General features: G+C 34.3%; 1 non-coding gene across 1 annotated transcript; it reads left to right on the top strand.

Annotated features, from left to right (window-relative positions):
• Positions 1-14149: 14149 nt before the first annotated feature.
• Trnat-ugu (transfer RNA threonine (anticodon UGU)) lies at positions 14150-14222 on the top strand. Its single transcript has one exon. It is a non-coding gene; the product is annotated as a tRNA-Thr (tRNA).
• The last annotated feature ends 894 nt before the right edge of the window (positions 14223-15116 follow it).

The raw sequence follows: 15116 nt of genomic DNA, 5'->3' as shown, positions 1-15116 counted from the left end.
TGGCAGGATACAGGGCAGGTGAAGTAGAGTTCATCTGTTTCTTTGTCCTAAGCATATGAAAGGATAGTGTGGTCAGAGACATGCTCGGCTGGAATCGTTTTTTAAACGATAAAAACATGTTGTCTGAGACTTGGCGGGACACTGGGCAGGTGAAGTAGAGTTGAGTAGGTCACATGTGACGTCAGTATATGAAGGGATAGTCCGAAATCGGTGTTTTCGGTGTTTTTAAAAGATAAGAAACATATTTTTGAATGTGGGGTCTGTTTTTTGTGACGATAAGTGACACTGCAGTAGCGTAGCGAGGAGGGGGGGGGGGGCGGGAGGGGAGGCGGGGGGGGGGGGGGAAGGGGAGGGGAGGCGGGGGGAGGTGGAGGGGGGGCGGGGGGGGGGGACATATGTTGGGGCGCCAAAATGGTTTGGAAAAATAAATTGAAAGGTTGAGGGGGGTTCAAATCGAAAGTTTGAGTGGGGGGGGGGGGTGCACATAAAAAGTTCGAGGGGGGTTGAAAATCGAAATCTTGGGGGGGGGGGGGGGGGGTTAAAATCGAAAAGTTTGTCCCCGGGCGCCGGGAAGGGTCGCTATTCCTCTGAGTGACAGACGTGATGTTTTTTGATGGATGACCCCCGAAACCCACAGTTATCCAACGGATGACGGGTATTCTAGTTAAATCTATATCTCTTACAGAAGGACACAATTTTACAATGCAAGGGAAATAACTTACCAAAATAGCTCAAACAAATACGAATCGAACAAGTCATACCAAAATACACCATCTCTACTTATTGTTTTACTTATAAAATGTATGCAATTGTACAATATGCAAACAAGTTGTACTACTTTTAGATAATAATAAAATACAACTTGTACCATATTTTCACTTCCAATAGGGCCACATTAGCTTTATTTTAAGAATCATTATTTAAGTAGTCTTAAAATTTGCTAAACCACAGCTCAGATATTGTTTCGCATTTGTTTATTTTTGGATCCCTTACAAAAGGGACAAATCTGCACTGATCTTAGCCCAGCGGTCGGCAACCTTTACAGACGAAGAGCCAAAAGTTACAATTTACAAAATTTCTCAGTTTTTAAAGAGCCACTAACATTATATTCCAATCTTTGGTAAATCTTAAGGATTAGGTAAATAAATTTCATGTTTTTATTTGAAATTAATAACGTTAAATATGAACTAATCACTGCACTCCAATACTTATGCTAGCAGTCAGTCCATAATTTATAGTGGGAGTATTGTAGGATAGTCTGGAGTGATTAGATGCCACTGTTTTCTTGAGTTTGTGGATCAATGTATTCTTGCAGTGAACAGTATGGATGGATAAATGTTCATTATACGATGTTACATGTTCGTATTGTTCATGTTCAACCCTCTATCTACATGTTACCTGTCTGTGTATTGTTCATGTTCAACCCTCGTGTTATATGTTACCTGTCGTATTGTTCATGTTCAACCCTCGTGCTATATGTTACATGTTCGTATTGTTCATGTTCAACCCTCTATCTACATGTTACCTGTCTGTGTATTGTTCATGTTCAACCCTCGTGTTATGTTTTACCTGTCCGTATTTTTTATGTTCAACCCTCTATCTACATGTTACCTGTCTGTGTATTGTTCATGTTCAACCCTCGTGATATATGTTACCTGTTCGTATTGTTCATGTTCAACCCTCGTGTTATGTTTTACCTGCCCGTATTATTTATGTTCAACGCTCGTGTTTTGTGTTACCTGTCCGTATTGTTCATGTTCAACCCTCGTTTTATTTTATTAACAGCATGGAATTTTACTCATCGTATTAAAACAGTTATCAAGAACAATTTATAATGTAAGTCTACTAGAAAATATTATGTTATGCTTATTAATGTCCTTACTAATTTTGACTTTTTAATTCTATGGGGGTTGCGGGTCACTTAATTTTTTTATAAAAGAAGGTCGCCACTCGAAAAAGTTTGGGAACCACTGCTCTAAAACTAAACTTTATCCATCTGTGTCATTAAAAAAAAACTTTTACGGCATTTTATAACGACGCTATAATTTTAATAGTTTATAACAACACTTAAATTTGAGTTTACAATGACGCTATCATTGTACCAGTTTATAACGACGTTATAATTGAGACAGTTTATAACGATGTTATAATTGAGACAGTTTATAACGACGTTATAATTGTTATAATGTATTACCTGATAAAACAATTGCAGTTGTCTTAATTTTCTTCACACGTAGAAGCCGGTGTCGACAGTTTATAAAATGGGTATCTATAACGTATGATGATGTATTAAGATGTATTACGATGTATTACAATGTATAGTACGATGTATTACCATGTATTTATGATGTTTTACGATATATTACGATGTATTACAATGTATTATGATGTATTACGATATATTACGATGTATTACAATGTATATTACGATGTATTACCATGTATTTACGATGTATTACGATACATTACCATATATTACGATTTATTACGATGTATTACGATGTATTACGATGTATTACGAAGCATCACGTATCTTAAGTCTCACAAGGTGGACCCCATCACGTGACATCAGTGGACGTTTAACCGGTAACTTACACCACTTCCTTATACCGACAATCCCCCAAAACTTGATAGAAACTTGTATATGAGCTAATACTTGTACACACAAATATTGTGTACACCTAACTGCCATCGTTTGAAAAACTGATTGTTCTCTTACAAAGCGCCTATGCCTTCAGTCTAAACACCTTTTGTTCATTTAATTCTTCTTCTCCATCTACGTTCTTAATTATTAGTGTTGGATTGGATTGCCAGCAACACAATTTAGTCAACTTGTTATGCGCCATTGAGGCTGTTGACTCCGATTTCAGCCTGCTTTTATTTTGGATTTGTTTCCATAGCCTTTGTCTAACCAAGGGGTCGTCTATAAATGACGTCACACTCATAGGTAGGAGAAGTGTCCGTAATTTTGTAACAGTGTGTGATGAGTAAGGAGGGGGGACAGGGGGGACAGGGGGTGGATGGTTTTCAGATGGTGTGACGTCACACTTTTGCATTATAATTAAACCGGGAGTGATCTCCCCTAAACTTTCTCGAATATTCTAGAGGTAGACAATATTTTAAATTCATGTTTAAGTATTTATTTTTTTATAATAGAATAGAATATCGTAGAAAAAAGAATTGCACATCAATAATAGTGCGGGATATTATTAGTACTTTATAAATTCACATGTGATTTTTTTTAGAAATCGAAAATAGCGTAAATTACTACTTTCTGTCAACGGAAATTACTCAAAATATAATAGAAGGCAGAGAATTAGATCTTTTACTTAAGTGTGAAATTTCATTTATCTAGCTGAAATAGTACTCAAGTTATAGGCTTTTAAAAAATTCAAAGTAGAAAAAGTTCCTCTTCCGGTTATCGGAAATCGCTCAAAAGTTGATACTGATCTACGATTTTGATATAATACTTATTTATCAAATTTCATCAACCTAGCTGTAACGGTACTCAAGTTATCATGCATACACACACAAACACACACACAGACAAACACACATACACACACAAAGACATACGGACAAGATTGCAAAATTATGTTTTTCCGATTCAAGGAGCCATAAAACGTCGACATTTGCAAAAATCTCCATTTTTTTTTTGCACGATTACAAGATTTTCTCTATACTTCGTATATACGAGAAAGTAAAAAAGCAATGCTAGAAAATGAATTTTAGAAAACAGTTTGTATAAATTGTAATAGAAATTGATTAAACACTCTATGTTGACAGAGATCCGACAAGATTTTGGGAAAATATCGCTGTTTTAAGAAAAATTCAACTGCAATTTTGAAGGGGTTGTAGGTTGAAGTGTGACGTTATTTTAAGGGGAAGGGGGTCTGGCTTTTTGTGACGAAGTGTGACGGAGGGGAAGGGGGAGGTAAAAATCGTCCAAAAAAAGTGTGGCGCCATTTAAGCATGATCCCCCAAGAACAAACTGCAAGGCAGCAGTCCCAGAAGAACTACTGCCCCTAGCTGTCGAGTCTCATTTGCCCTAGGGTTCGAACTCAATCCCGTTTTGATCAGTTGAAATCAATAACAGAAAAGACCATGTCTAATTTGTTTAATCAACAATAATCTTCCATCTCTCTCGTTTTTTTTAAATGCAGCGGCCAGTACAATTTTGCTTGGCCAGTTCAAAACGTATTACTTCCCCTATGTGAATATTATTTTTTAAAATAAATTTTAAATAAAACAAAGGGAAACAACTCAATTCATAAATTTATCAGAAATACGTGCACAGCTTATTAATATAATACTCAATATACATTTAAAATGAGTGTGGAAACTCTTTACAAAAAATAACTTTTCGTATTACATTTTGTTTAATAACTTAATATTTTACATAGGTAAAAATAATTGCTATAGCCTCAAATATAAAACACAAACTTTAGTAAAAATGTGTATACAATATATACATTTCATGTTGCCTAACCACGCGCGCTAAATCGTGTTACTCTTTAGAATTTATGGCTCCCTTTCAAAAGGGAAAATAAAAATACGGTCTTGGTATATTAATAACTGTATGGATTGTTCTTATGTATCGCAATGCATAATCTACCTCCTGCTGTTATACCGCCATGTAGTTGCTATCTTAATCTCTAATTGTATTGTCACTATCACAGATGAACACATTTCTACAGGCAACTTGACCGTGTTTGCTTATATAACATAGGGAGCAAACTGTCCACCTTCCATTGAGCTGGGTGAGGAGGGTATGTGTATCACCCTCTATGTCAACCATTGAGGAGGGTGTGTGTATCACCCTCTATGTCCACCACCTAGTAGTGTGGACGACAGGGCAACAATCCAATGTCCAGTTGTCCCCTTTGTTAATCTTTAAAACGGCGACGGCTTATTCTGGTTGGCCTACAGAAAATATTATTTCCACTAATATGTTTTTGTTCAAGTGTCTTATTCAAGGGTTTTATTGAGCGCATTTGTTTTAGTTGAAACGGTACATACTACTGCTGGACATTAGTTTAAGAACCGCTGCTCTAGATGTAAACGTAGTTAGAATCACTGAACCAGAGGTGAGTCCACACAGCTCTAATGGGTACCTAGCTCACGCTAGGGAGGAAAAAGGCGGCTGGGCATAGAGCACTTTATCACTGCATGTGCCAAGGACATTGAAACAGATGAACTCTACTTCATCTGCCACTCGTGATATGGCACGATAGAAAAAAGGTTGATGAATAAATTAAGCAATGTCTGGTAATAAGAAAATTTAATATAAACATGTTTTTTGTATCATTTAATGTTTTTTTTAGTATTACTAAAAAATATTCTTAAAATCATTAGTTTACACCGAAAGCAATATTACATTACTTTATTTTTTTTTTAAGATGGCTTCTTTTAATTAACCACGCACCACTAAAGTAATAAGGCAATATGCTAAACACAAATCATTGATGTTTCTTGTCCCCGACAATGGACTATTCTGAAAATAAAAGTTTTAGTTTGTTTGATGTGTACAAATCGTGTTAGGGTTTGGTTTAGGAATATGATCCGTGTTGACATTAGACGTTGTTAGTATTTAATTGACTAAACTATTCTATCACACCCGTTTCAAGCAGATAGTTTCATTGTGTTATTTTTGGACAGTTGTAAAACATATACCCCTAAAAATCTGTTAAGAGGTAATCCATTTATGACTTCACACCGAGGGGCGAGAGATGGTCCAAATAAAATTGACTTTTAAGGACGCCTGTGGAATGGGTAAAGGAGGGGGGGGGGGGGTGGGATTCAGTTCCACATGTTTAATTTAACATGCATTTAACAAACATTCCCCGACCCCCCCCCCCCCCAGGAGCTATTCTCTATATACTGTATATAAAAATAAAAGTCGATTGCGGATTGATACCGGGCGTACCCGTGAGCACCATGGCGGCTACGTTAATTTTAAACAACGCGATAGACTATGGATACAATGGGCTGCTATAGTCGCTCATTTAATTGAATCAGGCGCGTCCTCCGGCGTCTTTGCAGGGTGCGATTTGGCGCCCAGGGCTATCCCGCGAACACTACATGCCTACGTTAGTTTAAGGAGCACCCTACAATAATATCTTCATTACCGAGTGTTGCAGACTAATATTTTTATGATTTTTAAAAATAAAGAAAATATAATTAATAATTAGTTGTTGTGCATGGAGCTCAAGAGCCGCATCTTGACATCAAAAGAGCCGCATGCGGCTTACGAGCCGCAGGTTGACCCCTGCCATACACCAACACACGTGCGTATACAGACCACTTAAAACACTGAACGTTTTTCAGGCCGTAGAAAACATTTAGCTTATCTTAATCCACATCGGCTACCCCATTATATATCATATCTGAAATATCATTTAGTTTTTACACGTTTAAAAAATCAACAGATCTGTACCAGCGGTCATACCAGAGAGTAAACAGAGACACAAGACAAAACCACCCCGGAGTAAACAGAGACGCAAGACAAAACCACCCCGGAGTAAACAGAGACACAAGACAAAACCACCCCGGAGTAAACAGAGACACAAGGCAAAACCACCCCGGAGTAAACAGAGACACAAGACAAAACCACCCCGTCGGTTAAAACACTAACAATTATTTGGTTACTGGCCGAAGATTTATCGACAAGCTGGTTCTCGTTTTTATTTATAGTCCCATTTGATGGGATCCAAATATTGCATTTCAGGGTGCATAATAATACTGCAGTGTAGCGTAACTACATTAAGGTGTTGCAGTTTATCCTAAAATAAAGCGAATGTTTACTGTTTGTGAATGTAACACACACATTAAATAGATCACTAAGATACACAGAAAATTCTGTATATAATCGTAATAAAAAAAATTCATGTCCGTTATCTATTTTCGTAAAAAAATAATTTAGTAATCGGTTCTTATTTGCTTGTTAAATTTTTGTTATTAAAATTTTTCATTTCTTCTCTCCCTTGCAAAATGTTTTATACTATTCATGTAAGGGAGGTAAAATGTTAATATATAAAGTGCTTAAATCTTAATATTGGTGGATGCCAGAATAGAGTAAATGGTTAATAAAGTAAAATACTGACAGTTGGGTGTGAAATCAAATTAAAAACACATTACATCAGTATGATACGTTGTCAGGTTTTGGCCCTAAGATTAAAAACATGTTTTAAAGTATTTAGTTCCACTTCAAAGAAAATTAATATAGACATTATTCCTATAATTTTATAAAACCAATTGTGTGTCATTATACCATATAGTAGTATATAATCATGGTTACAAATATGTGCACTACTTCATCCCTTTCTATATTATCAGAAAAATCAAAACTACATTTTTACACGTATGGTTTACAGTAACATATTTTGTGTAGTGATTCGTGAGATGTGCATATAGATGAAGATTATAAACAAGTCTAATACCAGAATAAATTAGAAGAAGTAAACACTGTGTTCGTATTATCTATAAATCGTCACCTGGTATAAACAAGTCTAATACCAGAATAAATTAGAATAAGTAAACACTGTGTTCGTATTATCTATAAACTGTCACCTGGTATAAACAAGTCTAATACCAGAATAAATTAGAAGAAGTAAACACTGTGTTCGTATTATCTATAAACTGTCACCTGGTATAAACAAGTCTAATACAAGAATAAATTAGAAGAAGTAAACACTGTGTTCGTATTTTCTATAAACTGTCACCTTGTCGTCTGGAAGTGAAATGGCACAATAAATACGTAGAGTGTCTGATATTATCACATGGTAGTGTACAAGTAGTTCAACCCTCTCACAGTCGTAACACACATAACGTACTCATATACTCATAGGATAACACATTATTTTTAAAACATCAACTATCATATATTTCAACTTGAATACAATGATGTACATCAGGAGCATTTAACTTCTACAAACTAGCCAACAGTACTCACACTAATGTATCGTCGACGAACTGCTAGCTATCCCAGGAGTCGGCAACCCGCGGCTCGCGAGCCGCATGCGGCTTTTTTAATGTCAAGAGGCGAAACATGTGTACGTTTTTACATGGATAAAAATTATTTCATATTTAAAGTATTTATTTTAAATCATATATATATATATATATATATATATATATATATATATATATATATATATATATATATATATATATATATATATATATATATATATATATATATATATATATATATATATATATTCATAATAAAATATAATACAAAAATAAAAATGTTAGTAGTAAATTGTGACTTTTGTCTCTTCCGACCTCTCACCTATCCAATATACTAACACAGATATAGAAAGACAAAGGTGTCAACACACACTTCCACTTAATATTTAACAATGTTTTCTCTTTCCTGGGAACCAAAAGAATAAAAGGATTATTCTAAGTGACACGATTGATTAGAGGCATTGAATAATGATGTTGTAAAAAATATATAATAAGTCTGCGTGTCTGTATTGTGATTTAAACATATATATATATATTAAAGTTTTATTTGAGATAAACTTACACATGTTTGCATTTCTTAAAATACAAATACATTTTTATAATTAAATTAACAATACAAATTAATTAATTACGATTTCTTTTTGTGAAGAGGTTCTGTAAATAAACACCTAGATTGGCGGCTACACACTAAACTCAAGTAACTGGTTACACACAGACCGCTGTGGTTTCCGATTCAAAAGAAAATATTGTAGAATTCCTTAAGGCAATTTTATAAAACAATTTGATCGTATATCTTAGATGAAAGGTGTTTTTATAGTAATCGATATATGAATAAAGTAGTTAAATAGTGTTTTGAGTAATCGTGAGTTCAGTAATCCTGAATTGTAAATATCGAGTAGTCAAGTTGATTGTTGAGAATAGATTATCGAGATTATTGTTTTCAGTTCGGAAAATGAAGGAAGGGTACATAAAGGTAATTTAGTCTAAGTTAATCTTTTAGAAGTGTAAAATATGGGAGGCATTTTATTAACGAAAATAATACATTTAAATGTAAACGAAACAGAGTTTCTTCCAGGCATCTCTTCGGGGGGGCGAAGCCCCCCCCCCCCCCCCCCCGAAAATTTTTTACCGCCCCCCCCCCGAACGAAATGAAATTTATATAATTTATATAGAAAATATATACTTTTAACAGTGTCCGCCCCCCCGAAGAAAGTTTACCGCCCCCCCGAAGATTTCTAGTGCCCCCCCCCCCCCGGAGAAAAAAGTCTGGAAGAAACACTGAAACGAAATTAAATATAATGTGTATATATCTTTTATTTTGTTTAAGCAGTGTAATTTTTAATAATTATTTTTTTCAGTTAAAAACATATATATATATAGAATAGGAGCCGTAATAGCAAATATAATATTCTTTTAGTTATATACGCATGCACATTTTTTTTTTTTTGTGTGTTGTGATGTGTATTTAATCTATTATGTAGATTTAATTGTTACCTGTGCCAGTGACAGATACAATCAGAGTGGTTTTAACCTGGGTATTTAAGAAAATAGGAGATTACAGACAGCATATGGCTTAATACTTTTTGTAAGTGATTAAATTTATCTGGAAGTAAAGGTATGTTTTATTTATTTTATTTTTGTTAACGTTAGATATATGTATTGTATTTTTACTGTACAAGCTGAATATGTATGCTGCATATACGAACGACAATGACCCATTAGGTTCAGTATAATAATGGTATCCTAATGATATCCTAATGACCCATTATACCTCGGCGCCCAACTAAATCTATACTTAAATAGAATACACTAACTATAATTTAAATTTGAATTTTGTCCCTTATGCAAGGGATCCAGAAATAGCTCTAACCAGATTAAGACCAGCACATGCAATAGTACTTTAACAATACAAAAAGAACGATTATTATAATAAAGTTAATGTTTCTATTCTCTAAGTTAAAATTAGACGTAATTTGCATTTTAAATAAATATAGTGTTATTAGAAATCTTTGATTACAAAGCAGTTGTATACGTATTTTTAGAAAGTCTCAAATAACTTTAGTGTATTTTGGTTTTCTGATTTTGGATTTGTAATTGTTTCATATATTTGATTTGGTTATTTCCCTTTCCATTAAACATTTTTTTTTAACAACAGGAAAGTGATAATATATTCGGTATTAGCCCGCGCCTTTCTTAAATTAAACTCATCATAGCATGTCCAGTTACAATTAGACTTTCTTTTCGGGGTGGGGGGGGGGGGGGGGGCGAACACTGTCAAACGTATTTACTTTTTATATACATTCTGTTTCGTTCGGGAGCGGTAGATGTTCTTCGGATCGAGGGAGGGGGAGAGTGGGGGGGGGGGGGGGCGTGAGATCTTCCCAGAAGATATGCCTGCAAGGAGCTACGTGTGTATCGCCTTTGACCAGGGGTCGGCAACCTGCGGCTCGCGAGTCGCATGCGGCTATTTTGACGTCCAGATGCGGCTCTCCAACTCCTTGCACAAATATTAATAGCTATATAATTTCATTTTTACTGGACGATGGGGTACGGCTTTACCCAGCGTTCAGTGGGATGGAAGATAAGCCTGGTGAGAACCAAAGGATAGAAGCGAACGATGCAAGTTATGCAAACTGATATCCTAGCCAGTAAGTCGGCGTTTGCCGTGTTGAGGCCTGACCGGCTAATGGGAGACACCTCCTGAACCGGTGATATCCGTAAAGAAAAAATAAAAGAAAAATTAACAGCTTCTAATGTAAATTGAGATAGTCCTAGAATAATATTATTTGATTACTAATTTTACTATTCTGGTGAAACATGTCTGTTTTTATATGAATAAATATTATTTCATATTTAAAGCTATTTATTTTAAATAACAAATCAACTATATTTACCTAATCCTAATCAAATTCCGAATATTGAACTAAAAATGCAGTGGCTCTTTAAAAACTGGGAAAGTTTGTAAATTGTAACTTTTAGCTCTTGTATATCAAAAGGTTGCCGACCCCTGCTACTATCCCATTCCTGGGTTCCTAAATATTAAGAAACATGAAACAATTAAAATAAGCGGAATTAACACATACGTTGTTGTTACGTCCAGGTTAGATTCGAATTCAAGAACGACTCGGGTTAACGTTCAATACGTTTATTAGGTCTCACATATCACATTACAGAATAGCCCTCGACCTAACCACTACCAACTAACCCCTGACAACCATTCACTCCAGCTTTTATACCGCATTCGACCTTGGGATAACAATACACAAACACACCGGGGTTAACACTATTCTAGGGTAAACTCAACTCACACACTCACTCTACCCTAATTCTAGATCATTCTATCCTATTCTAGTCTAACCTACAACTGACCCGTAGCAGTTGTAAAAAAAATCTGCAATTAAGTCCAAGTGTCTGTATTGTAAGTTAAATATAGATTTTAAAGTTATGTTTACGAAAAATAATATATTTTTGCAATTTCTAAAAACACAAATCCAGTTTAATAATTAAATTAAAAACATTAATTTTACGGTTCATTGTTTGTGTTTTTTTTTTCCTTTTAATGTTATTTTATCAACTTGTATAACTTCTGTCACTTATTATTTGTTTGTTCTATTCGTGTAGGGGAGGTAATGGTTATTGCATCTGGTACTAGAATGGGTTGTGGCCAGAATTGATTAAAGAGTTAGAAAAACAAAATACTGAAAGATGGATTTGAAACAAATTGAAAAATCTTAATCCTTTTAGTAGGTTATCATTTTTAGACCAAACAATTTTGAAAATAAAAACGCCATGCAATCTTTTTTACAACTTACTCTGGAACAACGATATAGTAGTTTCAGAGTATCGGGTTTGGTGATAAGGTATCGAATAATGATTGGCTGCATTCTTGTAGCGATAGGTTAAGTTTTTGTTGGTTGGGAGTAGGACTTGAAGATGTGAGATGGTATCGTAGTGTTGAAAAGGTGGATAGTTTTGAGTAATCGTGGGTTGTGTATTCATAGTGTATCGAGTTGATCTTATATATTAGATTAAAATAGTTTTTATCATAACCGAGAGATGCGTAATTGTGAGTTGAGAGTTTAGGTCGGTCCAATAGGTTAGTTGAATAGAGTTTTTGAGTAATCGTAAGTTCAGTAATCGTGTTTTGTGAATATCGAGTAGTCAAGTTGATCGTTCGAAAAAGAAAGAAGGGTACATACAGGTAACAAAGTGTTATCACTAGGGCAGTGGACTAAACATAACAAGTTACCTCACATAAGTTGATCTTTAAACTCATAGCTTACTTACTAAGCGCTTAAGCATTCAGTCTAAACGACCTTTGTTCAGTTGAGATAGAGAGTATTTAAGACAGTGTTTCATTTGTTTACACTGTGTTTAATTTTTGGCTTTTTTTTTTTTTTAAAGCGGCGGCTAATACAAGTTGATCTGGCCTTGAGAAAGTGTTACTTCCCATATGTATATATGAAGAAAAAAAAACAATTTTTAACTGCAAGGGAAATAACTTAACAAAATAGCTGAAACAAATTCGAATCTAACAACTCATAACAAAATGCACAATGTCTTTTACTGTTTTACTTATAAAATGAATAGAATTATTCTGTAGGCAAAAAATTGTGTATTAATAATGGATAAAATAAAATACAACTTGTACCATATTTTCACTTATAATTAATAAACATTAGCTTTATTTTAAGAATAATTATTTAAGTAGTGTTAAAATTTATATAATCACATTCGATAATAGGTAATATCGTGTATTTCTGGATCCCTTACGTAAGGGACAAATTAAAATAAAATGAACGGCATCGTTAGGTTTGGTGCGGAAAACATACCACTAAACATTATATTTGTTTTATTAAGCTTGATCACAAATATTAAAACAATAGAGTATACTTGTGTATTTTGGGTATTAATGACTTCAGCATTATCTGACATTATCTTTTAGAAACGGTATTTGCTCTTGTCTTTCTTCTTTATGAATTTTACAACAATCTTTTTTGCGGTAATGAACACGAAACTAATTTTGACAATAGACTTTAATGAGTCAAAAAAATCTTCTATTTTAAGTAAAATGTGGCATTTTACAATAATTGCTCTTTTCAAAATGTCCGGTATGTATATTTTCTATATTTTTTTTTAAATTTCGCTTTGGGAAGGGAAATACCTCCCCCCCCACCCCCTTACAACTTCTCCCCCTCCCCTAACTCAACATGTTTATTACAAGAAGGTGATAACATACTACTAGCTATTCTTTAATTGAATTAAAAACGAAATCAATAAATTATGGACATTATGTTAGATATATGTACACTACACAAACTATTTAAAGCAATCGAAGCTCTATAAACTGTAGCGCTTTTATCGAATCTGCGGAAATAACAGATTTTAAACAAAATCTGAATATTTTCTTTGGCTATTTCCCTTTTATCTGAAAATTGTTACAGCGTTTTGAGCATGCCCTTTTAACCTTTTATCCATTTGTCTCTACGCCTTTCTTGTTGATGAAATAAAGAACAAAAGTAAATGAGCTGTTCGTTACAGATTCAAGAATAAAATCCTACATTCGTGTTGTAACTAGTAGGCTACTAGTAAAATTTAGTCTTATTTTTGCTTAAATCATTTGTTATTTAATTCACTAAATATAAATAATTAAACAAATCATAAACGAAATTATTAAAACGTAACTATATTCAGAATTTATTTTAAGGATATTAAATAACTTTAAATAACTTGGTGAAAAAACTATTTAAAATTAAAATAAAGCAATCCAAAAGTAAACCAATCTAGTATTGAAAAAAAAATTACTATTCTAGTTACAAGTTTATTCAAACGATAAAATTGTTTGAATGAGATTAGCGGATGAATCAATGACAACCAGCTGTTTCTGTGTACTTAACACATAGCTCATACTACACGTATGTGGGGTGTGTTAAGGTTTTAGTTTTACTTTATCATATAACATCTACATAAAACAAAATCTGAGTTTTAAAAAAAAAGCAATATTGAGGATTATCCTTAAATTTTACTTTAAATATTCAACAACAAATTCGATTAAAGTTCAGGTTTTAAATCTACATTTTATTTTGGCAAATTTTCAACTAAATCAAATGAACAATTTTTGTATATGGTGTTAGTGTACAAACGAAATTTAAGAATACAGATAACAGAGTGAATATAGGCCTCCATAGTTCAGTGGCTAGAGCACTGGTCTTGTAAACCAGGGGTCGTGAGTTCAATCCTCACTGGGGGCTGTATTTTGGTTCGTTTTTTTTCTCCTACGTATCTGATATTTAGGTGTTGCTCATTAATCACATACTCTCGCTAAAGTACAATAAATTTAACAATACCTTGTAAATAGCGCGTTTAATAAAAATAAAAATGCTATGCGTTGCATGCATTATCGTATAGGTAATAAATGTGATTCTATTATATAGGCTTATTGTTATAATTCTTTCATTAATGGCGAACTTTCTTTTCTTTCGCAATCGCCAGTTAATCAACGAGAGAACATACATAACATGTTGTACATTATTAAAACACAATAAAGGGCTCAATATCAAATGATCTATTACATTTTTATGATAGACAGATAGAAAAAAAAGGATAAATATTGATAAAAGTGGAGTGAATACAATTAATTAATTAATACGAAGTGACTACTCGGACATTTTTTTTCGGCAGAAGATACGAAACACAATAGGTCTGCGCATGCGCAGTGGCCTTAATAGCAGCGCGAGGGTTCGGGTTAGGGTTAGGGACAGGGATAGGGTTCTGCGGTTTGTTTGTAAACACACGCATGCGCAGTACAATCGAAAATATCACCGTGAAATAGGGCGGTGGTTTCTCTCCATTGCGCATGCATATCTTTTTTCCGGCTAGAATCGGCGTTATATTATGCGCTTTACACAGCACTGATCCTGGCGAACCAACCGGATTATTTCATGGCGTCCCAACGGACGGGATTATTTCATGGCGGCCCAACGGACGGGATTATTTCATGGCGGCCCAATAGGATTTTCCCCGGTGTTCCAACGGCTCAGATAATTCCGCCCCTGAATCTATTAGGAAATTTTACTACGTTTATAAAATGCAATGGCGTAGCGAGGTCGGTTGTCACCCAGTGCGGCACTTAACGGTGTAATCCC

The sequence above is a fragment of the Physella acuta genome, unplaced genomic scaffold, assembly GCF_028476545.2.
Source record: "Physella acuta isolate Inbredline_101_S28 unplaced genomic scaffold, ASM2847654v3 ptg000442l, whole genome shotgun sequence".
NCBI lineage: Eukaryota > Metazoa > Mollusca > Gastropoda > Physidae > Physella > Physella acuta.
The sequence above is the reverse complement of the archived record's forward strand: the minus strand, read 5'-3'. Positions and strand labels throughout refer to the sequence as shown.